This window comes from Lissotriton vulgaris, chromosome 1_1 (genome assembly GCF_964263255.1).
Source record: "Lissotriton vulgaris chromosome 1_1, aLisVul1.2, whole genome shotgun sequence".
Lineage (NCBI taxonomy): Eukaryota > Metazoa > Chordata > Amphibia > Caudata > Salamandridae > Lissotriton > Lissotriton vulgaris.
Window position 1 is genome coordinate 1,557,487,501 of NC_141685.1, and position 25,617 is coordinate 1,557,513,117.

A 25,617-nucleotide genomic window follows, 5' to 3' on the forward strand; every position below is an offset into this window, starting at 1 on the left:
AATTTAAGCTTTGGAAAGCATTTCCCTTTCTATTCTGACACTACCTTATACTTTTTAAATTCTGTTCAGGTCCTGAGTTTAAAGTATTTGAAAAATAAACTATGCTGTTTATAAAGATTGAAAACACTGTTTTAATTGTTCAGTCTAGGGATACTATGAGAGATGTTTTGCCTTTCCTCCCTTACTTTTTTTCCTTTTGTTCTCTGTAAACAGTACTTTAAAAACACTGTTGAAGCCAACAGCTCTTCACTCGCATTTAATAGTTGAGAAGACATGTTGACTTTGCCAAAGCTTTTTTATACTGTGGGACTAGGCAGTGGTGTTCACATGGCTATGGTTATGTCTGTGCCACAGAGAACCAGTGCGTGGGTATGCAGAACAGGTTCTCAGTGCTAATAGATGTTTCTTATTTCTGCTCGGTGGCAGTAATAGCAAGAGGTTGCCAATAGGGAATAGTCTTTGTACCAACAGTAACTGGGCCACAGTAAAGAGAACTGCATCATATTTGCTATATTTCTATCTGCAGGAGAATCCTTGCAATGTTAGAATTTTTACATCGCCCTGTGACGATCCTCCCAGTTAGCTGGCTACCACTTTCATCGCGAAAGCTCCCCAGCTTAAAGGACGAAAAAGAGACCAAAATGCTTCGAGTTAGACATCCTGCAGGTTTTCACTAATGTCTGTGTCTTATTTGTTAATCGATGGCAACTTTTTCAAGCAAAATTCATGATTCACTGAGCCCCAATTGTGCTTAAATTCAACTCGTCAAACAAGCAGTCACTCTAAGTAATTTATTATATACATTGTATACAATTTCCCTGCTGTCAATCCAGATTCTTAAATTAAATGTATTTCTGCAGTTGACCTGCAGGGTAAAATAGCCTGAATAAGTGCTTTGTTTACAGCATGCAGCAACTTGCCGAGGTGCCTTAGGAGGCTGCCCACGCAGTACCATTTTTCCACGCTTTAACATTTAGAACGCGCTTTGCTTCAAAGTCGTTGTGAAGTATGACTGATCATTTAAGATAAATTATTTCTGATTTTGTGTTTTTGTTCCTGTTTTGTTTCGTATGGTTTCAGGGGATTGATAGTTTTCTAATCAACTTGGTGTTTCTTCTTTTGCAATAGTGCTCTATTTTTCCCCTTTCCTTCTTCCCCCTCCCATCCAAAATATATTTTGTATCCAGATCCAACAAAAAGTCCTCTCCAGCAAGCAGTCTGTGGAGCTTCTAGTGCCTGATTCCACCAGTGTAGCAAAATTCTGCTTTGTAAAAAAAAAATACTTGGCAAAGTTGCTGTTGAATACAGTAAGGCAGTGTTGCCCAAACTGTGGGTCGCGACTCACTGATGGCCCTTGAGCCGATTATTGGTGGGTCACACTTGGGAGGATTTCAATAATTTCAGGGAATTCTGTTTATGGTACATAGTGCATTGAATTTAACCCAGTTATCCACTAGTGAGCCCTGGTTTATTTGCAAAATTGGTGTAATACTTTGGAATTTATTTTATCTGAGCTATAAGCTGGCCACTGGTTGTAAATTTGCTACACTCCTAACATTCGATTATTGGCGAGACTTGTGTAAGCCAGTACCACTGCTTTTAATTTGTGGTGGATTTGCCCGAGTTGGTACATGATCTGCTGTATTCGAGTCATGTTTAAGTTTGAAACGTCATAAAATATAACTATACACCTAGTTAATACACATACCCAATTTGCAGTCAAGAACATCCTTGGGATGGAGTTTACTGGACTGGTGGAACATAGCCATTTAGTGTCGAGGATACAAATTGTTTTGTAAAATTGTTTCTTAAACTTTGTTAGCTGTGTCCTCTTTAGTTTACAATTGTACATTGAGTCAGTTTATGCGATCCACACTTGTGATTTTTACCAAAATATGTCCCCCCCCCCTAAAATTGACGGTAATTTAACACTGCCTTATAGGGGCAGTGTTTTAAAAATAGATGCTTGTTTTCGATGACTAATTTGAGTTCTTTTTTTCCTTTGACAGGTATCGTAAAAGGCTGCCTTCAAAGTTTCAATGTTGTTTCAAGGATCTATCTTACTTACATTGTGCTTATCCTCAAGCTTCTGTCTGCACTTGGATATCTTGCTAGAAGTGGATCCTGTGGCTGTAGAGGTGCAGTCTCTGATGTCAGCCAAGTAAAGGTGAGCAGATAGGAGTCTGGGTAGGTTACCACGTGATGCTTCCTTTAGGACATCTTTCCTAGCCTGTAAGCACTTGCATGCTTTGTTATAGGATAATTGAAAGATGTCTGTACCACATTGATACAACTGGTATCGATCTCCAGGTCTCTAGCATTGCAAAATAATTTTGACATACTCTAGTTTCCCATACTACTTCAGGTGCATTTATGTGTTCACCAGGTACAATGTTAAGATTGGGTAACTTTATTTTTCTGAAAACCAGTAAACTTTGAGCAGAATGTAGTAACTTGAATAGCACTGAATAACAACTTTATGCACACAAACTGTTTTTAATTCTCCCCCCAAAAAATTAGAGCAGAATCGAAACTTGCTCTCTGCAGGCAAACTGTTACGTTAATCATCAACTATTTGTATACCGTTTGGCAGCCTTGACATAAATGTTTTTGTTTTTTCAATAAAACTGTATTTCTTGGCCAGTAGTTTTATTCATCTGGCTCCATAGCAATTGATATTGTTGCTTTGCTTGCAGTAGTCTGTTTTAATATGGAGGCAATGTATCTATTTATTAATGATGCCTTTTTTTTGCATAAATAGTTTTTTGTGCTTGAAAGTTCCGATTAATTACATCACAAATTTTCTAGTTCATGCCTGTGATGAACAAATTAAATCTAAGCAGGATTGGTAGCATTACAATCAATAAACAATTTAAGTGCAGGCCCTCAGAGTCCGCCCACCCATAAAATCAGAATAGTAGAAAAAGCATGGCAACCAGACACTGGAATTTAAACAAAATCACGATATTTCGCCAATGTTACTAATAAGGGAAAGACTAAAGAGAAGATTGAAGAAAAGAAAACCATAAGAACGAGAACAAAAATAAAACCATAAACCCATCCCCCCACCCTGCACCCCTGCATATGGCTATCGCCTAACCCCAACTAGCAGTGTGCCTGTCGCCCAAACTAACTAAGTTCTAAAGATAGAAAAGAGAAAACCTGGGGGAGGGCATTTCCGTAGGGGCTCCCGATCTCCATCCATCCGCCAGAGACAGGCACCCCTATGATGAATATACAATTTTATCAAAGATCACAGAAAAAGTAAATTAAGGGGAGCCATGATACACCGCCCAGCCTCCCGTTAGACCAACAGTTACGAATCCCACATTTATTAAGGCCATAGTACCAACCCGGGTCAATCGATCTCAGTCTTGGCCCTTCCGAACCATCATGCGAACCCCTCCCGGTAGAACCACTACTTCTACAGGAGAATCAAAGTGCAGAAAGAGTCCGAAAAAATTCAGTCCAAAACAAATCAAAGACAGTAATTCTCAAGAAATCCATCAGCACAGAAACTCTCCCTCATGGACGGATAGTCCCAATGTTGTTTTCTCCACAATCGTACAGTCAGCAAAGAGGGAAACGATAAAACAGAAGTCCAAGAACAATCACCAACATAAGTCTCCGGGAAGGGAACGCCAATCGATTCTCCCAAAGTCAGCAATGATGGTAGGCGTAGTAATACGTTTGAAACACCGGGTTCAGGATTCTCCAATGTACCGACCGAGGGATTCGGCGCCTCTTGTTGCACGGGGTCCTTGTCAAGAATCAAAATGGTTGTCGTGTAAATCTTAGCCGGCAGCAGTACCTGCAGTAGAGCAGGGTCCGGTTCCACACACTCCTTCTCAGATAGGCCCGTAATCATTTTGTGAATCAATGCATCCATATGTAAATGAAATGCCCCGAAGGCTGCCAATACTGTCTTCAGCGACGGCTCACGCTCCGTCCGGTCCATTTCTCTTCGCTCAGTACAGATCATATTCACCTCCCTTAGAAAGCCCGGTTTCTCCGGGGGAACAGACAGGAGCGGAACGGACAACATCGTAGGGTGACTGGTCGGTTTCTGAGGCAGCAATCTGCACTCCGCTGCCGCGAGTGAAGACCCCGACCCACCGAGCTATGGCAGTGGCAAACCTGGTCCACGGGACAGGGACCTCCACCCACAGCCACTGTCGTGTCACGTCACTCCTCCCTCGGTGCTAGTCAATCAGAATGACTGCCATCAAAATCGGGCAAAAAAAGACCTCCACTGCGGTAGACCGGACCCTGCTTGATTCTCACGGCCGATGTTGTTCAACTGCAATCCGGCTGGGTCAAAACTCGAGGCCCCAGCTCTCCTGCTGGACTAGGCCGCAAACTTCAACTCGACACAACTTTGTCAAGCAAGCCGATTACATTTTCGGGATTGCACCATCGGAGCATGGATCGGTTCATCTACACGGAGGTCTGGCGTAAAAACAGGATTATCGACAGGATCATCTGGCAGGATACGGAGGGAGCCTAAGCAGCCATCTTGTTTGCTAGCGTAGCTCCCCCCCCCCCTCCCCCAATTAAATCTATTTTAATGTAATTTTTTGTAAATATTTTACTATAACTTCTGTTGATAGGTGGTTAAAAATAGGTATTATACTACATTCACAATCGTGACCCTTCGGATATTCCCCAGGCGTCAGACTGAATCCGGAAAACTTTTAAGCAATACCCCTCCATGCTGGGATGTGGCACATGCAACTCCGCATTGACTACGTCCACACTGGATATGACGTGTGCGGGCCAAATACGTGCCACCCATGTGTGCTGACATCAGGTCCTTTCCTTAGGCACCTGTCAACACTGATGCGAAGCTACCCAGGGCATTTTGACCACTTTTTTTTCTCAAACTTTCGAAGCATTTTTTTAATTTTACTTACTTCAGAGCTTGGTCCCTATGAATTTGCGCACGCATCGGTAGCAAATTCGATACCGGGTCCACTCCCGGTGCCACACTTTACACCAGATTGCTGTCCACCAACACAGATACCAACTTCACCAAAAGCTGACTCGTAGTACTGTCAGACTCCAAGACTACGCCGTGAGGACCCCGCCTGAGGCCATACCCAGCGATGCTGAATCCTTCCAATCCAGGCAATCCCTCTGATAACAATACTATGTTCGAGGCATGTGGGCTGCTAAATTCATATCTTTGCATTAGATCGCCACCTAGTGTTGGGTCCGGATGATCGCACATTGTTGTCCTGGAAGAGTCTTCGAAGTATCCTGAGATGGGTGGCTCCTCCCCTGGACTACAGTGCGCATGGGCATCGGCTCCATCCCCAGATTGTTTTTTTCCGCCATTGGGTTCGGATGCGGTCTCGACGTCTCTCCGTCGGAACCGAATAAACATCATTTTTTACGGCCAAAAGGCTTTGGGTTCTTTACGTCGGTATTGTTTGCGTACGGTCTCGAGTTTCTTCCGTCTCTCGGAGCCGGAATCACCGGAGTTTCTTACAACTCTTCGGACATCGAGGCCTTCTCATCGCGACTCGACACCAAGTTCCCAACATGGAGCGGAGTCCGTTTAAACTCTGTCCGCTCTGTGGGTCCAAATACCCACATATAGATGTACACCCGGTCTGTAATAAGTGCCTTTCGCCAGACCATGACGAAGGAAGTTGCCGGGCCTGTGCGAAGTTCAGGTCGAAGAAAACTCTCACGATTCGGCGCGCGGTGCGCCTTGTGGCCAAACAGGCGGCCCCGGATCCAGATAACATCTTCGGCGACCAAGAAGAGGAGGACCAGAGCCATCATCTTCAAATCTCCCCGCCTGAGACGGAGGTCGAGGCCGATCCGGAATATGACGACGACGGAGTCGTGGGTCAGGGCCTTGAATACGTCGACGAGGTAGGGGACGACGTGATGGTTTATGGGGCCGAGGAAGATAGCTCAGGGGACGAGCTATGCCCCGAAGTTGAAGAACATCAGGAGGGGGTCGCGGGATCGCCTGTAAGCCTTACCCAAGACCCTGTAGCGCAAGCCACGGCCCCGCCTGTCGGCCCGGCCACGGACATACTTGCTGCGCCTAGGGTTTCGAAACCGAAACTGAAAGCAACGGTCTCGACTGCACCTAAAATGGCCGACCCGAAACCGAAACCGAAAGTTAAGGACTCGAACGTCCCTAAGATGGCGGTCGCAACGGCAAAAACAAATAAACCGGCGGCCTCATCGACTCCGTCGACCTCCGGTCCGCAGAAGTCGAAGAAACACAGCGATTCCACAGGGTCGAAATCGGCGCCGGAGGAGAGATCCTCTAAGAAGGGTGGCACGCACAAGACAAGCGCGCCGGCGCCGGCGAAGCCTGCTAAAGCAACCGACACAGCACCGGCTCCAACGGGGACATCTGCGCATCGCTCCAGGGACTCGGGGTCGGCGCCGTCCATCCCTCCAAAAGACCAACGGAACGTCGCATCCGAAGGCAAGGCCACCTCGTCGGTGCCAAAGACATCGGTCACCGACGCATCTCTCGTGGCTGCTTCACTACAAAGAATTAAGGACAAGGTTTTTTCCTCGTCGACGCCAACGCCATCGACGCAGAAGGCGGCAGATGTCCCGGTCAAGCCGGCAAGCAAGCTCCTCTTCCTTCTACCGCCAAAAGTGGTGCCAAAGGCCTTTTCCTCGAAATCGACGCCAAAGAAGTCGGATTCTTCTACGGCGGGGACATCTTCGGGTCAAGTGCTCGACCCTGAAGAGGATTCGGAGTGTTTTATAGACGCGGACACGGGGAAGTTAACCCTTTATAAAAGGAAGATCACTTCGCAGCCGGTGGAATCCTACGTCATTCCCCTAAAGAAGAAGAAGTTTCCACAGGACGCCTCTGTCCTCATGGAACCTATTCTGCCTCCTCTGGGAAGGAGCCCAACACCGTCTCCAGACCACTCTGACAGTGGGGACTATGGTGAAGATGAACAATACACATTCCCAGTAAATGAACCTGATGCACAGCCAGATTCTTATTATGGCATTGGGGACCAAGGCAACCAAGATGTGGGGCAAGACCCACAGTCCTTCAGTACACGTGCATCCCCTACGGAGGATTCTGCAGGTTTTCATGCACTAATTGAGAGGGCAGCTGCTAATCATGATGTGGACATGCATGCTGACCCAGTTGAGGAAGACTTTCTATTCGACACGTTTTCAGTTTCGGAAAGAAATGTAAAGACACTGCCTATGCTCAAAGGGGTCCTCAAGCACGCTGCGGACATCTTTAAAGAGCCTACCAGGGCGAGGGTGGTCAACCCACGTATTGAAAAAAAGTACAGACCAGCGCCTGCAGACCCTGCATACATTCGAGGACAGTTGCCGCTTGACTCCTTGGTGGTAGCAAACGCACGCAAGAGGGCCAACTCCCAAACAACGGGTGAAGCTCCTCCCCCGGATAAGGAGTCCAAAGTGCTAGAGGCAGGAGGCAAAAGAGTGGCTGCACAGGCTGCCAATTTCTGGCGTATTGCAAATACACAGGCACTACTGGCACGTTATGATAGATCACATTACGACACACTAGAGCAGATTGTAGAACACCTGCCTCCGCAGTTTCAAGAAGGCACCAAAATGATTATACAAGAGGGACAACTGATCTCCAACGCGGCCATAAAGTGCGCACTTGATGTCGCGGACACAGCCGCTAGGGCCGTTAACACCAGTGTCATGCTCAGAAGACAGGCTTGGCTCCGCATATCGGGGTTCAAACCTGACATTCAAACAACCATACTTAATCAACCAGTCAATCCGGATAGACTGTTTGGTCCAGATGTTGACACCACCCTGGAAAAGATTAAAAAGGACACTGAAACTGCTAAATCGATGGGGGCCCTACAATCTCAGCAGTTTCGGGGCAATAATTTTCGTCGCTCAGGTGCCCGTGGAGTCACCAGAGGACAGATGGGTCAACAGTCACAGTTCCCTAGAGGTGGAGCACAGTCCTCGTACCCCAAACAAAACAAGAGGGGCTACAGGGGAAACAGCAACAAAGGACGTGGCAAAGGAGGCAACAATTCACGCTCCTCTGCCCCAAGCAACCAGTGACTCTCTGTCACTGCCCCCCGACCATTTAACACCTGTCGGGGGGAGAATACAACAGTTCCTGCCCGTCTGGACCAACATCACCACAGACAGGTGGGTGCGACAGCTAATCCAGTACGGTTATTGTCTAGAGTTAAAGTCCACTCCACCCAACATTCCACCAAGGCAAAGGCCTATGTCCGCAGAGCACTTGCACTTATTGCAGCAGGAAGTGTTGGTGATGCTGCAAAAAGGGGCAATCGAGCTCGTGCCAGTGGGGGAGGAAGGCACAGGGGTTTATTCTCTGTACTTCCTCATTCCGAAAAAGGATGGATCTCTACGGCCAATTCTGGATCTCCGTCCCCTCAATCTGTACATACTGTCAGAGCATTTCCACATGCTCACACTGCAACAGATTCTTCCTATGTTAAACAAAGGAGACTTCTTAGCAACCTTGGATCTCAAGGATGCTTATTTCCACATCCCGTTACATCCGTCCCACAGAAAGTACCTCAGGTTCACTATCCAGGGCACGCATTATCAGTTCAAAGTCCTACCCTTCGGAGTCACAACTGCCCCAAGGGTCTTTACCAAGTGTCTGGCGACTGTAGCAGCGCACCTCAGGAGGCAGAACATCCATGTCTACCCCTACCTCGACGACTGGCTCGTTCAAGCCAGATCGGAACAGCAGTGCGCCGCGGACATGTCGACTACCATTCACCTCCTTCACGACCTGGGTTTCTCGTTGAATTACCCGAAGTCACACCTTCAGCCGGCACACGTCCGGCAGTTTCTGGGTGCGACAATCAACACCCTGACGGCCTCGGCACAACCAAACCAGGTCAGGATAGACGGCATGCAGTCCTTAATCCAGAAGTTCAGACCGGGACACTCGCTTCCAGCAAGAGTGTTCATGCAGTTGATAGGCATGATGGCCTCCTGCATCTTCATAGTCCCTCACGCACGGTTGCATATGCGCCCGCTCCAGGAGTGCTTAGCAAATCAGTGGACACAGGCTCAGGGACAATTAACAGACCTAGTGTTGGTTACCAGTCGGGCATACAACTCTCTGCATTGGTGGACTCCACACAACCTTTGCAAGGGCCGACTGTTCCAGGAGCCAGTGCCACAGGTTATCCTGACAACGGACGCATCTCTCCAGGGATGGGGAGCACACCTGCTCACTTACACAGTGCAGGGACTATGGACGACGCAGCAACAGAAGATGCACATCAACTATCTAGAACTGATGGCGATCTTCATGGCGCTCAAGTCCTTCATTGTACATCTGTGCAACAAAGTGGTGTTAGTCCGGACGGACAACATGACCGCGATGTACTACATCCAAAAACAGGGGGGCACCCACTCACCACAGCTGTCTCACCTGGCTCAGAGCATGTGGAAGTGGGCCATTCAGAGGAACATCTTCCTCATGGCAGAACACCTCCCGGGGAAGGACAATCAGATGGCGGATCTGCTCAGCAGATACAGTCATCAAATGCACGAGTGGGAGATACATCCATCGGTACTCCAGCCGTACTTCCAAAGGTGGGGGCGTCCAGACATAGACCTGTTCGCCACAAGGGAGAACGCAAAATGCCAAAGCTTCGCCGCCAGGTTCCCACACCCCCAATCGCAGGGCAATGCGATATGGATGAACTGGTCAGGCAAATTTGCTTACGCTTTTCCCCCGACACCCCTGATACCACTGGTGGCGAGGAAACTACGGCAACACTCCATGACACTCATCCTAGTTGCTCCAACGTGGGCGCGCCAAGCATGGTACACCACGTTCCTCGAGCTCTCAGTGGTCCCGCATCAAAGACTGCGCCTCACGCCCAGACTTCTGACGCAGAACCATGGAGAAATTCAGCATCCAGATCCGCAACAGCTCAACCTAGCGATCTGGCTCCTGAAGTCTTAGAGTTTGGATACCTGAACCTACCTCCTGAATGCATGAACATCATCAAGGAGGCGAGGAAGCCGTCAACCAGAGCATGCTATGCCGCAAAATGGAAGCGTTTTGTCATTTACTGTGCAAACAATGACATAAACCCGCTAGATGCGTCTATCCCTAACATCATTTGCTATCTGTTACACCTTTACAAGTGCAAACTAGCGTACACTTCTATTCGGATACATCTATCCGCCATCGCAGCTTACCTTCAGAATAGGCAGCATCTCTCAGTCTTCAGGGTGCCTGCCATTAAAGCGTTTCTTGAAGGCCTGAAACGAGTCATTCCCCCAAGAACACCGCCAGCTCCCGTGTGGAACCTCAATGTGGTCCTCACCAGGCTGATGGGACCACCGTTTGAGCCAATGCACTCGTGCGAACTGCAATTCCTAACGTGGAAAGTTGCTTTCCTAATTGCCATTACGTCACTAAGACGCGTAAGTGAGTTGCAAGCACTCACGATACAAGAGCCTTTCATCCAGATTCATCCAAATAGGGTGGTACTACGTACTAACCCCAAATTCCTTCCAAAGGTGGTGTCACACTTTCATCTCAACCAAACTATCGATTTGCCTGCATTCTTCCAAAACCCACAAACAGTGGCGGAGAGGATGCTCCATACCTTAGACGTACGGAGGGCATTGATGTACTACATAGACAGGACACAACACTTTAGGAAGACAAAACAACTCTTTGTTGCCTTCTCACCACAACACAAAGGCAACCCAATTTCCAAAGCAGGAATAGCCAGATGGATTGTTAAGTGCATCCAAATCTGTTATCATAAAGCCAAGCGCACTTTAACAATACCCCCAAAGGCACACTCCACACGCAAGTTGGGGGCATCCATGGCTTTCCTTGGAAACATTCCTCTAGAGGATATTTGCAGAGCAGCCACGTGGGTTACACCACATACCTTTACAAAACACTACTGTGTTGATGTACATTCCAAACAGCAAGCGGCTGTAGGGCAGGCTGTTCTCAAGACACTTTTTCAGGTTTCTGCAGCTGGCACGGGCAACCGCCGCTGATGGAGGGACTGCTATGTATTCTATGCAAAGATATGAATTTAGCAGCCCACATGCCTCGAACTGAATATGCTACTTACCAGTATGCATCTGTTCTTGGCATGTAGGGCTGCTAACATTCATATCGCCCACCCTCCTCCCCGGTGCCTGTCGCAGCTGCAGATATACTATTGTATTCAATCATTAGCATGGACATCCTTTACACTTGCCACTCCATCCTCTGCCACAATGGCGAAAAACAATCTGGGGATGGAGCCGATGCCCATGCGCACTGTAGTCCAGGGGAGGAGCCACCCATCTCAGGATACTTCGAAGACTCTTCCAGGACAACAATGTGCGATCATCCGGACCCAACACTAGGTGGCGATCTAATGCAAAGATATGAATGTTAGCAGCCCTACATGCCAAGAACAGATGCATACTGGTAAGTAGCATATTCATTTTCTATCACATGGGAGGAAATATGTTCTTCTGCACGCTCTTAGCCTCTTTATAGTGTCTTACGTGGCATACATCCACCCTGTTAGTAGCAGGTTTCTGCACTTTCTGCAGGGTGGTAGGACATCACTTTGGACAAGTGGGTTTTACAGATTGTTCAACAGGGTTACAAGCTTCTATTCTTGAAAACCCTGCCGCCTTTACAACCATCCCTAAAAAGGTTGATGGAGGACTGTCTCCTTGTACGACAGGAAGTGCACACTCTTTTGGCCAAGGTAGCTATAGAGAGGATGCTGTTTACCAGAAATAGGTCGCAGTTATTATTCCCGCTTTTTTCAGGTGCTAAAGGATGGAGGCCTTTACCCTCCCTGTTCTAGACCTTCACTCTCTCTGTTCTAGACCTTCACCCTCTCAAAATTGCCCCGCCTTTGACCCGGGATGGTAGCGTTAAACCTGCGGAGTGCTTATTTTCACATCCCTCTCCTGCAGGCCCACAGGCTCTATCTGTTCATAGTGGGCAAGGAGCATTTTCATTTTACTGTGATCACTTATGACATCACCATTGCCTTTTGGGTGTTCATGAGAATGATGTTGGTTGTCGCAGCAGATCTTCAGATCTCTTTGCGGTCCCATTCATCCCTTACCTCGACGATTGGCTACCAAAGGTGGGCTTGCCCCACACAGCCATCAACCACCTCCACACTCCGTCAGACCTCCTAACATCGTTGGGGATTCCTGCTCAGATACTCCCTTTAAACTTAGTCATTCTGGTCACTGTGCAGCTTCGCACATATGCCTTCAAACGGTGAGTCCAGGACGTTCAAGCTCTGATTCCAATGCTTCAGCCTTGGAGCTGGATCATGCTGGTAGTCAAGCACTCCAGGTGACGTATGCTGGCTATGCAGTGGGATCTGAAGTCCTATTTGCAACAGCACCACAGGGACCTCTCCAAACAATTTCAGATTTTAGAGGAGCCTGCAAATGATTTACAGTGTAGGTGTTGGACTTCCACTTAGTCAGTGATAGACAACTCTTACCACTCCGACTAGAGCGGACAGTGGGAAACTGATCCATTGCTATAGGGATCGGGCAGCCATCTTGGAGCGGTGGAGATCTGAGGCTTCTGGTGGAGCTCGGCTCCACATCAACCTGGAGTCACCTGGATAGTGTTGAAAGCCTTCCTGCCATCCACCAAAGTGCAGTTGGTTCTCGTGTTTGAGGACAATACCAATGCCATGTGGTACAGCAACAAGCTGTGCAGAGTGGGGTCATGGTGCCTGTGTCAGAAGGCCCTACGCTCTGGATGTAGCTGGAACGCCTGGGTAGTTTACTGGTGGTGCAGCACATGTTGGGATCTTTTAACTCAAGGGCGGATTAACTCACTTGTTGATTCCTAATGGGTCACAAATGGTGGTTGCACCCTTAAGTGGCACATGGTCTCTTCTGTTGAGGACTACCATGGCTCGATCAGTTCGCCACTGCAGAGAGTGCATAATGTCACAATTTCCGCCCATTGGAGTTTCCAAAGTGGCTCTCGCTTGGAGATGCAGGACTTCTGAATACCTTCCGGCCCCTAGTTCTGAAGAAGATTAGGAACAATTGTTATCAAGTCATCCTAGTGATCCCAAATTGGGCACTGAGAGTATGGTAACCTGAACCCCTGGGTATAAGCATCTATCCTCTGATCTGGCTGTCTGTTTTGGAGGATCTCCTATCGCAGTAGCAGGGTAGACTCCTTCACTTGTTTCAGTGAACCCTCCACCTCCATGCTTGGAGATTGTGTGGTGACAGTTGAATGCTTTGGGCCTCTCTCCCAAGGTCGTGGACGTGATCCTGCCAGCCAGGCACCCCTCCACCATATCTGTATACACTTTCCAATGGGACAAGTTTGTAGCCTAGTGCATGATCAAATCAATTGGACCATTTCATGCCACATCGTTCGAGGTTTTGTTGTTTGTGTTGTCCCTAGCCCAGCAAGGCTTTCCCTAAAGCAATTTTAAAGGGTACTTGTCTGGTATTTTGGACTTTTTACTTTGTTCGGACCAGCCTTCTTTCTTTAAATCACTAGTGGTGATGCGTTTCCTTAAAAGGCTACAATATTTGCTTCCCCCTTCACCAGCCTTAGTGGGCCTTGAATTTAGTTTTGATCTTTCTCATATGTTCTCAGTTTACACCTATGCATAGCTGTCCTCTCCGGTTGCTCAATCTCAAGACAAATCTTCTTGGTTGCCACAACATTGGCTTGAAAGATTAGCAAACTTCAGGCTCTCTCTGCTAATCCTCAATATGCCTATTTCTATCCAGATAAGCTGTTTATTTGGACTCGTGCATTCTTTTTGCCAAACATTGTTCTTGCTCCACCTCATAAGAAGTACGAGAGACTACATTGGCTGGACCGAAAGAAGACTCATTTTCTACCTTAATTGTAGCCCTTAGTTGGGTTCATAGGAGAAAAGAGAAGCGGTGCATAAAAGAACCAGCTCTCACTGGATCCTACTGAGCCTCAATATCTGCCACACATTAGTGAGAAGCAGCCTCCTGAATGCTGATTGATTGATATGCACTTAAAACACCAACAGAAATTGAAACGTTTCTGTTGGACATCTAACTACAGATTCCTCACCTTGGAATATTCCCCAGGTGCCAGACTGGATCAGTAAAATCTTGAGTACCTCTGCCCCCCAGTAGGTGGCGTCGAGCAGCTTCGTGTCAACATCATCCGCAGCCGAAGTGACGCGTTCTGTGCCTGTATAGGTGCCACCATGACACGCTGATAACAGTTCCTTTCTTTTCATGCCAACAGTATGGATCCAGAACCCGATTGGGTCATTTTTTAATCACCTTTTTTCAACACTTTTGTTGAATCTTTTGAGCGTTACTCCCAGTGTGCAAGGGACATGTCCCCTAACAAACCCATGGGATTTAAATTGTGTGAGAAACGTTCAACAAATGTCTGTTTCCATGACAGAGGCCTGCACGACCTTCGAGTAGATGCACCGCAATGCAATTCACAAGCAGGGAATGTAGCTCCTGGTGGTGCTGCAGAAAAAGGCCCCACACTGATCTCACTTCGATCCCAAGAAAGATCTATGACTCCTTCTCTGAGGCGATCCCGCTGACCTTTGTCATGCCACTACAAGTAGTCTTCTTAATCAAGTAAGTCAAAGAAGCACAAGAAGGAAAAGAAAGTCGAAGCGTTCTTTGGCTTCCCCCAGTAAACGCTGTGCTTCCATGCACCGCTCCTGCACTCCATGGGTGGAGCGGGCGGCTGGGTCTCCGCCACACTTCCTGAGTTTCACGGAGTAGGAGAGACCCCTGCCTACGACTGTATGTACTTCATCTTTGGGCCAACGGCTCCCTCTGGTGCTCCTTGAGGCCAGAGGGAACCAGGGGTGACTCTGCTGGTTTATCACCCATGGTGCTGCCCATGACTCCAGCCGGTCTCTCCCGGATCTGCTCCCGTATGCGAACCAACACCAATACCTTTGCCAGTCCTTGTTCCTGACACCACTTGAAAAGGACCCAGTCACCCTCTCCTAGATAGCGACGCTTGACGTAGATACAGTTGCCAGCCGGACTGCATCAGCCAGCCTTAGATTTGGCACCCATCGACAGACCCACTTTTCCAGCGAGTAATGATTATATCGAGGGCTCTGGGCCCCTTCAGGAAGATTCCTACTAAGAGAAAAACTGGTATGAGGAGCTGGGCATTGCCAGTGGACTGGACACCTCAACTTAATCAGGCCTGGTTTCTCCTCCCAGCTGTGTCGTAGAGGAAGGAACATCTTCTGTGATGAGGCATAAGGCTGCGGAGATCCTTGACCTGCAGCAGCCCTTCTTTGTGATCAAGACCAGCTTCTTGATGGAGGTGCTTCAATTGAGAGTATGATCTGCGGAGCCCCTGCTCTCCTTTAATGAGTGCCTCAGCGATGTTCTCATGGGGGGCCTGAACTAAACCCCCGTGAGAGCCTGGTGGTGCAGCCCTCTGCAGCCAGATTTAACCCCGCACATTCCCCACCTCTCTGGCAGATAGGAAATCAAAGATGCTTGATGCCTTTGGGTAGAGGATCTTTTCTTCCTTGATTCTCTCATTGCTGTCAGTGAACACTGCATGGCTCTTGGGCTGATGTTCTCACACCTTTGTCGGCTTGGTTGCGCAGATGCTGTTAATCTTTTCAGAAGAGGACTGGGCCATCTTGAACCAGGCACTGCTAGATGGCTGTGATGCAGTCAAGTTCACCATTCTGTGCGGACTGGATACCACAGAGTTAATAGCCAGGGCCATGGTCTCAACCGTGCATCTTCACTACCACGCCTGACTGAGGTCAAGGGTGATAGACATGCCCTTAGATGGTTCCCGCCTATAGGATGATAAAGAAGACACTGGGCTTGAGCGACATGAGAGCTGAGTCACTGCCAAATCCCTAGGCCTCTCCTTGGGTTTCCAACAACAGCAACAATCTTTCCTTTGCCCCTTCCATGGCCACGGTTGGGGCTCCCATGTGCGTTCAAAATTTCAACCTTCTGTCGCAGGCCAGCAGACTCCTCAGTCAGTTTGTGACCCGTGATGTGTAACCCAAAGCCAGCATACTGCCCAGTCCTCCGGCTTCCTCAACCTCATAAACTCTTTAATGGGTCCTCAATGCAGCACACCAAGTAGGTTGCCCAAATTGTGCAGTGGGGTTATGCCCTGCTGTTTCTCGAAACCCTGCTCACCTTGCGACCATCCTTAGACTGAGGACCATCTTTTCTTGCTGTGTGAGGAAGTGAAGACACTCCTGGCTAAAGGAGCCATTGAGAGGGTGCCAGCAACCGAAGTAGGACTTGGTTGTTAATCCCACCTACTTTCCAGAGGCGAGAAAGGAAGGATCCTATCTTAGATCTTCATCCTCTCAATGCCTCTCTATGGAAAGAGAAATTCAAGATGTTCAACCTAGCTCAGGTTCCGTCTGCCCTGGATCCCGGAGACTGGATGGTAGCGTTGAACGTCCAGGACACACATTTCCACATCCCCAACCTGCAGGCCCTCCAACATTACCTACAGATTCTGGTAAGCCAGGAGCATTTCCAGTTCGCTGTACTTTCCTTTTGGCCTCACCAGTGTCCCTTGTGTGTTAACAAATGTGATGGTGGTGGTTGCAGCACAGCTGCAGAGGTGACGGGTCCCAGTCTTCCCCCCTAAATCGAGGATTGGCTGTTGAAGGCAGGCTTGCCCAGGCAGTTTTCACCCATCTCCAAACTACGACAAATCTTTTGCACTAGCTGCAGTTCACTAACAACGTGCTGAAATCACACCAGACTCCTTTTCAGACACTCCCTTTTCATCAGAGCCATTCTTGTACAGTTCTGTGCTTACCCTGCAGAGCGGAGAGTGCGGGGCATTCGTACCTCAGTCCAGGATTTTGGGGCGACCGACTCTGATGCTGCTGGTTCTGATAGACTCCTGCATGCTCCATGGCATATTCTGGCCTCTCTGTGGGATCTGAAGACCTAATAGACTCAGCACAGGGGAATCTCTCCAACCTGTTCCGGATTTTGGGTGGGACTGTAAAAGATCTGTAGTGGTGGTCGATGTACCACAATTGGATTAGAGGCAGACCCCTCTCCATTCCCCAACCGGAGCCCACAGTGGTGACAGATGCATCACTTCTGTTTTTGGGCACCCACCTTGGTGAGGTGGAGATCAGAGAACTCTGGCATCCAGTGGAATCTCAGCTTCATATCAGTCTTCTGGGAATGAGGGCTATCTGCTTGGCATTGAAGGCCTTGCTCCCTTCTGTCAAGGGAAGGCTGGCTCAGATGTTCACGGACATCACCACTGCCATTTAGTATCGCAACAAACTGGGTAGAGTGGGTTGTCTATCTAATGCCAGAAGGACCCATGCCTCTGAACTTGGCTGAAGCGCCAGGACATTTCCCCGGTCATGCAAAATGTGGCTGTATCTTTGAACGCTATAGCTGACTAATTCAGCCGTCGGTGCCTTGAGGATCACAAATGGCATCTGCATCCAGAGATGGTGCAAGGCCTCTTCCATGAATGTGGAGAACTTTGGCTCGATCTATTCATTACTGCCGAAAATGCACAATGATGTAAATTGAAGAATTGCCAGCAAGGGAATTTACTTGAAAACAGTTTACAGAAATCTAATTCGATTATCACTTAGAAATTCGACCCAATTCAAGTTGGTATCTGGTGGCAGTTTTAATTGGTTATACCTTAAGGGCAGAGAGTAATAATAACATCCAGTTATTAAAAAGAACAATGACACAGGAGATCTTTTTTGATCAAAAAAGTTATTATTTTCTTGTTGTGCCAAATTAATGAGGGTACATATCATAACAATTGATCAAAAAATGCATTCAGATGAAAAAGGCATAGGCCAGCTGCCTTTTACGTGACTACGCCGTTGAAGAGCCTGCCCGTGACAAAAAGCACAGAATTGCATGCTAATCCATTACTCTTTTCAAATTCCTATACGGAAAGACCCAGGTATCTAAGAAGCACTGTTACTGAGGAAGAAAATACACTCCGACACGGATTAGTGTCTGTGACATACGTCCAGTAACCTAGGACTGTCACAAAAGCGCTCCATTGGAATCTCTGCAGGGATCCAATTTTCGAGGGGTCATCGTTGGAGGCAATATTCACACTGTCCTGAAGAAGGTCTTGTGAAGTATACGAAAAAGACCGAAAAGTCGACTAAGTCCAATTCTCCTTTTAAAGATTGATGACACAAATGACTGACTTTGAGTAAAATTAGCAGTCATTGTATTATATATTTCAGTTTGGACTTTCTATATCTGATGTATTATAGGAGAAATAGTTTTATTCCTTTTTCATCTGAATGCATTTTTTGATCAATTGTTATGATTTAATATGTACCCTCATTAATTTTGCACAACAAGAAAATAACTTTTTTTGATAAAGATCTCCTGTGCCATTGGTCTCTTTTTAATAACTGGATGTTATTATTACTCTCTGTCCTTGAGATATAACCAATTAAAACTGCCACCAGATACCAATTTGATTTGGGTCGAATTTCTAAATGATGATCGAATTCGATTTCTGTAAACTGTTTTCAAGTAAATTCCCTTGCTGGCAATTCTTCAATTTACGTCATTTGCCCAAGCCCGCAAGGGTTTATTGGGTCACCCACCCTTTCTTCGAAAATACACAATGTCAGCATGACTGCTTGTTGGAGTTTCCGAAGCAGCTGTCCCTCGCGGACTCATTCTTTATAGACTGGAACCCGGCACTCCTGTATGCCTTTTTGCCCATACTGCTCCTGTCCTTTCTTCTCGAGTAAATAATGGCCATATGGGCCCAAGTCTTTTTAGTGGCTCTGGACTTTGCAAGGAGAGTTTGATATCCCAAACTCCTGAGCATGAGCATCTGCCCTCTGATCAGCTTCCCTTTCAGTAGGATCACTGTGAGAAAGTGCCATCTTTCTTGCATTGGTGTGCCCCCACTTTTTGCTGAACTGCTGATGTGCTTTGACTAAGTGTGCCCTGGGCTCCTGCCAACCAGTTACCCAAGGCCTGTGTTCCTTCCCTAAAGCTGTGTTGAAACAAAACCCAATTAGCATCTCTGGCCACCTATCAGCCCCTAGTAAATGGTACCCTAGGTACTCGGGGCATGGTGACCAGAGAAGGCCCTTAAGGGCTGCAGCACTTATTGTGCCACCCTTATGGGCCCTGTATCCTGACACCCACACACTGCCTTTGCAGGCTGAGTGTCTGAGTACAGAACTAAACAATGAGTCGACATGGCACACATCCCTGTGTGCCATGCCCACAAACCCCACTGCCCTGGCATACATCTGTGACCCCTCTAGCTGGGTGCCCTATGCCAGTGGTGTGGGCACAGGTGCATGAGCCCTGTGCCCCTACAGTACCCATGGCCATTACTGGGCATTGTAAGTGTAGTGGTGCCATTTAAGAGTATATGGTGCTGAGAGGTCTTCATTACGAACTCCACAGCACCATGATTCCTTCACTGAAGACTGAGAAGTTTGGTATCAAACTGCTCAGCACATTAAACCAGCACTGATGCCAGTGTGAGGTTTAATGTAAAATGCCTCAGAGCGCATCTTAGAGATGCTCCCTGAAACCTAACCTACAATCCACCTCTGGACTGAGTTGCTGCCCTGGCTGCCACACAGCAGACATGTTGCTGGACCCCTGGGTGGAGAGCCCCTCGCTCTCCTGGGCCTGCAACAATGCACATCCTGGGCGAGATGCTAGGTCTCCTCCCCCAGGATGGGCAGGGGGAAGCTTCAAAAGCATGCCGCCTCTGTGAGCTTCTCCAGACCATTTGCTGTACCCAGCAACTGACCCCCACTCTGGCAGGAAGACTGGAGGCAAACCCTATGTCAGGAAGGGGGGTGTGCCAGCCTGTGCCAACCCCACCCCTCAGGTGGGGGAGGCGAGGTGAAGCTCGACCCCGGGCTCCGGACATCTTAAAGATGGGGAGCCATGCCCAATCACATCTAGGTTCCTGCCCTCCTCCCACCGGAGAGGAGCAGGCTAGGGGGTTTACCCACCCCAGGACAATGACCTATTTGTCCCTGCCCTTGCCCTACCTGTAACACCCCTAAATTCAGTATTTAGGGGCTCCCAGAACCTTCCTTCCTCAGATCCTGATAAGAAAAGATCAAGAAGTCGACCCGCTGTGCAGCTGCTCACAACAGGACGACACCCACTGACTTGGCACCAGCCCCACCGTCCTGTTGATCCTGGAACCTGCTCCTGCTCAATCCCAGCGACTCCTGCAGACAGCAAGCTTGGAACCCCCGGAGGACCTGCCTGCCTTGACCCTCGTAAAGACTGGGACTCCCATAAGCAGAGGCTCTGCTTCAATAACCAACCCCTGGTGCCAGCCAGGAAGCTCAAGACCTGCCCACTCTGCACCCTCCAAGCGCGGCCCGTGCCAGAATGATCCAAGACCACGAGGACGTCCCCCCGGCGACTGGGACCCGAAGTCCAGTGCCCAAAGACCCTCCTCAAAAACTAGACGAATCCTGCTGCCTCAGAACCAGGGACCCCTCCAACCGCGACCAACCGACTGTAAGATTTCCCGACACCCAAAAACACCCGGCGCCCTGTGGCTCCCTTTGGGGTACCTACCTCTTCTCCAGGATCCCAACTTACCTCTCGAAGTGGTGGTCGCACCTGAAGAGTCTCCGTCCCAGAGTCTGCAGCCTTTGTTCCCTTTTTACCTTTCCTATTGAATAACATTGAGCCCCCGACGGCTCAAAAGCACCCTGCACCCAGCCGCCCGAGTGCCTCTGGCAGTGCAACCTTTGCCCTATCCTACTTCCCCATTTGCCCTGAGCAAGTGACCAGGAGTCCAGCTCCCACAGCTGCGTGGCCTGCTAGCCAGCAGTCACCAACCAAAGGCCCCCTGTTCCTCATTGGCTAACATTGGGCCTAACTACCTCTGCACCCGGCCGCCCCTGTGCCGCAGAGGGTGAACCAACTGTACCTACCTGACCCTGGGGGGGACACCTGAGTCTATGCCCAGAACCTTAACTTCACCAACCGAGTACTCACCTGGAAACCGGTAACTCACTTACCTGCCATTGGATAACATTGACTGGTTTGACTTGAAAAATCTTCTGTCTACTTTTGAAAACTTAAAATATTCCTATAAAATCAGCCGAGTAACGAATTCCGAAGTACTCACCTGTGATCAGGAAAGAAGCCAGTACTGTACCTTGTAGCCCAGTATTGAACCACAAAAGCAATCAGAACCGGGTTTACCCTTAACCTGTATTTTCTCCATAGGAATCCATTGTCTGCTTTTCTATGACATTTCTTCTAAGTGTCTACTTTTGAAAACTTGAAATATTCTTTCAAATTTGCACATACTACTAAAACGTAATTACTCACCTGTCGTAAGTCTAGACCCCAGTGCTGGACCTGAGTAGCCCAGTACTGGATTACAAAAGTAACAAAAACATACTTTACCTGCAACCCAAATTTTCTCCCTTTGGATAACAGTCAGATTTTCACAGAAAATTTCGAAGTGTGAACTTTTAAAAATGCCTTTTTATTCCTTAAAAATCATCATTGCAATAACCAAAACGTTTTTACTAAACTGTTTTCAGCTTAGACCCCAGGACTGAATCTAGGATCTAGTCTTGGACTTACAAAAGTAATCTACAAAGTAATCAACTGTAATTGTGTAGAAAACACATTGAGCTCAATGCTAAATTGTGTGTAGAACTGTGTTGCCTATTGTAACCCCTGTACCTATTGTGTTTACCAAGTCATTGCTTTTCTGCAAAGCAATAACCTGAGATTACTCATCAATGAGAAAAGTATATTTTGATACCTGTTGTTTCTAAAAAATAAAGCAACTATATCTTTTGATATAAAAACAATTGGCCTGGAGTTCAGTCCTTGAGTGTGTGAAACCTTTTGCTGACTGAGTGTGTACAACAAATGCTTTACACTGTACTCTGGTACTGCCTTACTGCTCGACCAAGCTACCACTTTTGAGATTAATGTCAGCCCTGACTTTAACCTCTGTTATATCTCTGGGGTTGGTGGCCTCTATACACACTGCACATTACTTTGGTCCAGTACATATAGAGCCACTTTCTCACAATCACTTGTTGCAGCTGCAGAGCATGGTCCTGCACCCAAACCTGTGCACCCTCCACCTTAATGCCTGAAGATGAAGCGACTACAGTGAATACAGTTGATCTCTCTTGATCAGAGATTTGTGATTATCATCTTGGCAGCCAGTTCTCCATCAATAAAAACTGTATACACCCGCCGCATTTGTGGCTTGGTGTTACACCCTCATGTTGATCCACTTTCTGCCTTCTTGTTGAAGGTGGTGTTTGCGCTGATTTTAGCCCGACAAGGCCTTGGGCCCTGTTAAAGGTTATCTTTCTACCATCTTTGCTTTTTATTTGCTGGATCAGCCCTCACTGTTTGTTACCTGTTGTGACAGGTTTCCTTAAAGGCTTGCAACGTTTGTTCCCTCCTCCCCCCTTTCATCATGCCCCTATGGGATCTTAATTTGTTTCTGACTTTTCTTATGGGCTTTCCATTCGATCCCCTACACAGCTTCATCTGAGACTGCTGACTTTTCAGACGGTCTACTTAGTGGCCATTTCATCAGCCAGTTGAGTCAGTGAGCTTCAAGCTCTTTCAGTTAACCCACTGAACACCTGCTTCTACCTGGACAAACTGGTTCTTTGGGCTCTCATCTACTTCCTACTGAAGCTGATTACTCCATTCCATGTCAGCCAAAACATCATACTGACATTTTCGCTCCACCTAATCCTTCTAAGGAAGAGGAAAGACGCCACCACCTGGATCCGAAAAGAGCTGTTTTTGTACATTGATAGTATTAAAGACAACAGGTGGACCGTCAGCTTTTTATTGCATTCACAGAAGCAAAAATAGGCAGAGCTGTGCAGAAGAGAACTATCTCTCAATGGATTGTTCTTTGCTTCAAGATCAGCTAGACACTAGCTATGAAGCTGCCTCCTGAACAATCAATCAATCAATCATGGACATTTGTATAGCGCGCTACTCACCCGGTAGGGTCTCAAGGCGCTGGGGGGGAGGGGTCCGCTACTGCTCGAAGAGCCAGGTCTTGAAGAGCTTCCTGAATGAAAGGTGATCCTGGGTCAGTCAAAGGTGGATGGGGAGGGAGTTCCATGTCTTGGCCGCCAGGTAGGAGAAGGATCTGATGGCTTACGGGCCCATTCCACCAGGGTTTAGGCCACTACTACTGGGCTAGCTCATGGACCTGGACATCTGCCAAGATGTTATGGGAGTGTCTCTCCAAAAGTTTTCGAACAATTACTGCTTGCCCGGTCAGCTCCATAGAGATGTGTATTTTGCCTGTTTGGTCCTCCAGGATTTCCTAGTTTCCTTCAGTTCGCAGATGCACTTCTGAGAATGTATTGCTTAATTATTTATTGTAAGGGGAGGAATTTGTGGTTATCTATCCGAAGACAAAGCTACTTACCTTTGTTAACTTTTTTTTTTTTTTTTTTTTATAGACGAACTGCAGATTCCTCACTAACCCTACCATCCTCTCATATCAGCGAAATGGGCTCTTCAACTGAAAGCTCCACCTAGATTATGTACATTGGTCACACATCATTCAGTAGTGCCTCTGCATTTTTGGGGCAGAAATAGTCATGAAAAAACTGATGTTAGGGTGGCACCTGTAGACACAGTGTGCGTCCTATTCCGATGCCGAGCTACTCTATGAGACCTATTGGCGCTCTGATGTACTGCTCAGGATTTTCCTGATCTATCTGATGGCTGGGGAATATTCTGAGGTGAGGAATCTGAATTTAGTCTGTATCAGAAAAAGCGATCCCAAAGGTTAGGAACTTGTTTAAGATTGCTAAATTCCATGCACATTTATCGAACTGTTTCACAGATAAAAGTAAATGAATCATTTTTTGGGACTACCCACAACCCCCTTTTTAGGTCGAGCTATTTATAGCTCTGACATATTGTAGGGGAAACAACACTCTTGAACAAGTGGATTCCAAGCGGATTCCTCCCAATGCATTTGATCTATTGAAGCTTGACGCTTCGCCAGCGCGCGCTTGGCCTCACTCACACCCCATATGCTCGTTCCCTCCCACTCGCATGCTCCCCCGCCCCATCCGACTTTCAAGTAAGCCTCGCACACCACCAGGCTCTTGAAGCGCAACGCTTCGCCAGCGTGCGCTTAACCTCACTCACACCCCATATGCTTGTTCCCTCCCACTGGCTCACTCCCCTGGTCCCCCGCCCCCCACCCCCAACCGACTTGTTTCGCTCTTATGGTTACCTCTTGTTTCGCTCTTATGGTTACCTCTTGCCTGTATCACATCACCTCATAATATATTTTACCTTTCTTGCTCCTGCCCCTGTAACTTCTGCCCTTCATTTCTCCATCTTTGCCTTTCCATATTTTCCTTACTACCAACACTTTCCCCCCCTCTAACTTGGGACTCTCATCTGCCTTTCGCCATTTGTTTCTCGCAGTGTCTCTCCCTTTTGCTTCTCTTACCTGTGTTTTTTGTTTGTTTCATTTTATTGCTAAATCACTCTTTTTTTTCTTCTCGTTCTTTTTCCGCTTTGTCTCACCCGTTCTCTTCTCTCTGTTCCACGCGGTCGCCCTCTCTCTGTCCTTCCTCTCCCTTCACCCTCACCCCAGTGCTCTCTCCGCGTCTATCCCAGCTCGCCGCAGCCTCACTGCCAGCCTCACAAGAAGGAGGCGGCCCTGGTGATCCAGAGCTGATGGCGCCGCGCACAGTTCCACCGGCGTGAATGTCGCAGCGTGTGGGTGCTCTCGCAGTACACCTGGTGCCCCATACATTGTCTACAACTGTTAGATGAATATTTCTCACTCTACAGCTTGTTTTTTCTTTTGACTCAAATTGCGAGTTATATAATTTCACTGCTGGGGCTGGATTAAGAGTCTTGCGAACAGGGTATTTATTTAATGCGATTTCATATAGCGCGAACATTACCAGAAGGTGTCGGAGCGCTCCAGAGGTACTCCATTCCAATTGCGATTGCATACCCTCTGCCCGCCTCATTTAGAGTTGGGCCGTCAGATAGTTTTCCACTGGCAGAGCCAGATGTTAGCTCTTGTTACACTCTCCCCCTGAACCTCTTTCCACAATGTATCGCCTTCCTTCAGGCCGTCATGCCTCAAAGCACAGCGCTCTCCCAAGCGCCTTGCTGCCCCTCCCCACCTCCTGATTAGTCACCCCCCCCCCCTCCTGATTAGTCACCCCCCCCCCCCCCCCCCAACCTTTCCTATCCCTCCTCTCGGCCCCATTCAGTCACAATTTCTCACTCCACTTTTGTTCTGGCACTACCCAAGATCCCCTCTCCGCACTGCTGCATCTGTAAATTCGAACCCCCCTCCCCCTTTCCTTGCCAGGTTCTTCTCCCCTTTCACTTCTGCCCGCTTTTAATTATTTATTTAGTTGTGCACGTTTTATATTTAGCATGGCGCCCACTTTTAATTATTTAGTTGCACACATTGCTTGTTTAGTGGAGCCAGCTTTTTACAAAAATGTGTTTGTTTGCGCGGCATCCAAGAGCACCTTGCCGCACTGCTACATCTGTAAATTTAAACCACCCTTCCCTGCCAGGTTCTCCTCCCCTCGTTACTGCCCATAG

At 47.9% G+C, this 25,617-nt stretch overlaps 1 protein-coding gene across 3 annotated transcripts in view; it reads left to right on the plus strand.

Annotated features, from left to right (window-relative positions):
- FRS2 (fibroblast growth factor receptor substrate 2) overlaps positions 1–25,617 on the plus strand; it is a 320,399-nt gene that overhangs the window by 133,565 nt on the left and 161,217 nt on the right. For all 3 annotated transcript variants that reach the window (XM_086918017.1, XM_086918018.1, XM_086918019.1), the window contains one exon: positions 2,010–2,167. The gene's annotated coding sequence lies outside the window, so the exon portion shown is untranslated. The remainder of the gene's footprint in view (positions 1–2,009; positions 2,168–25,617) is intronic.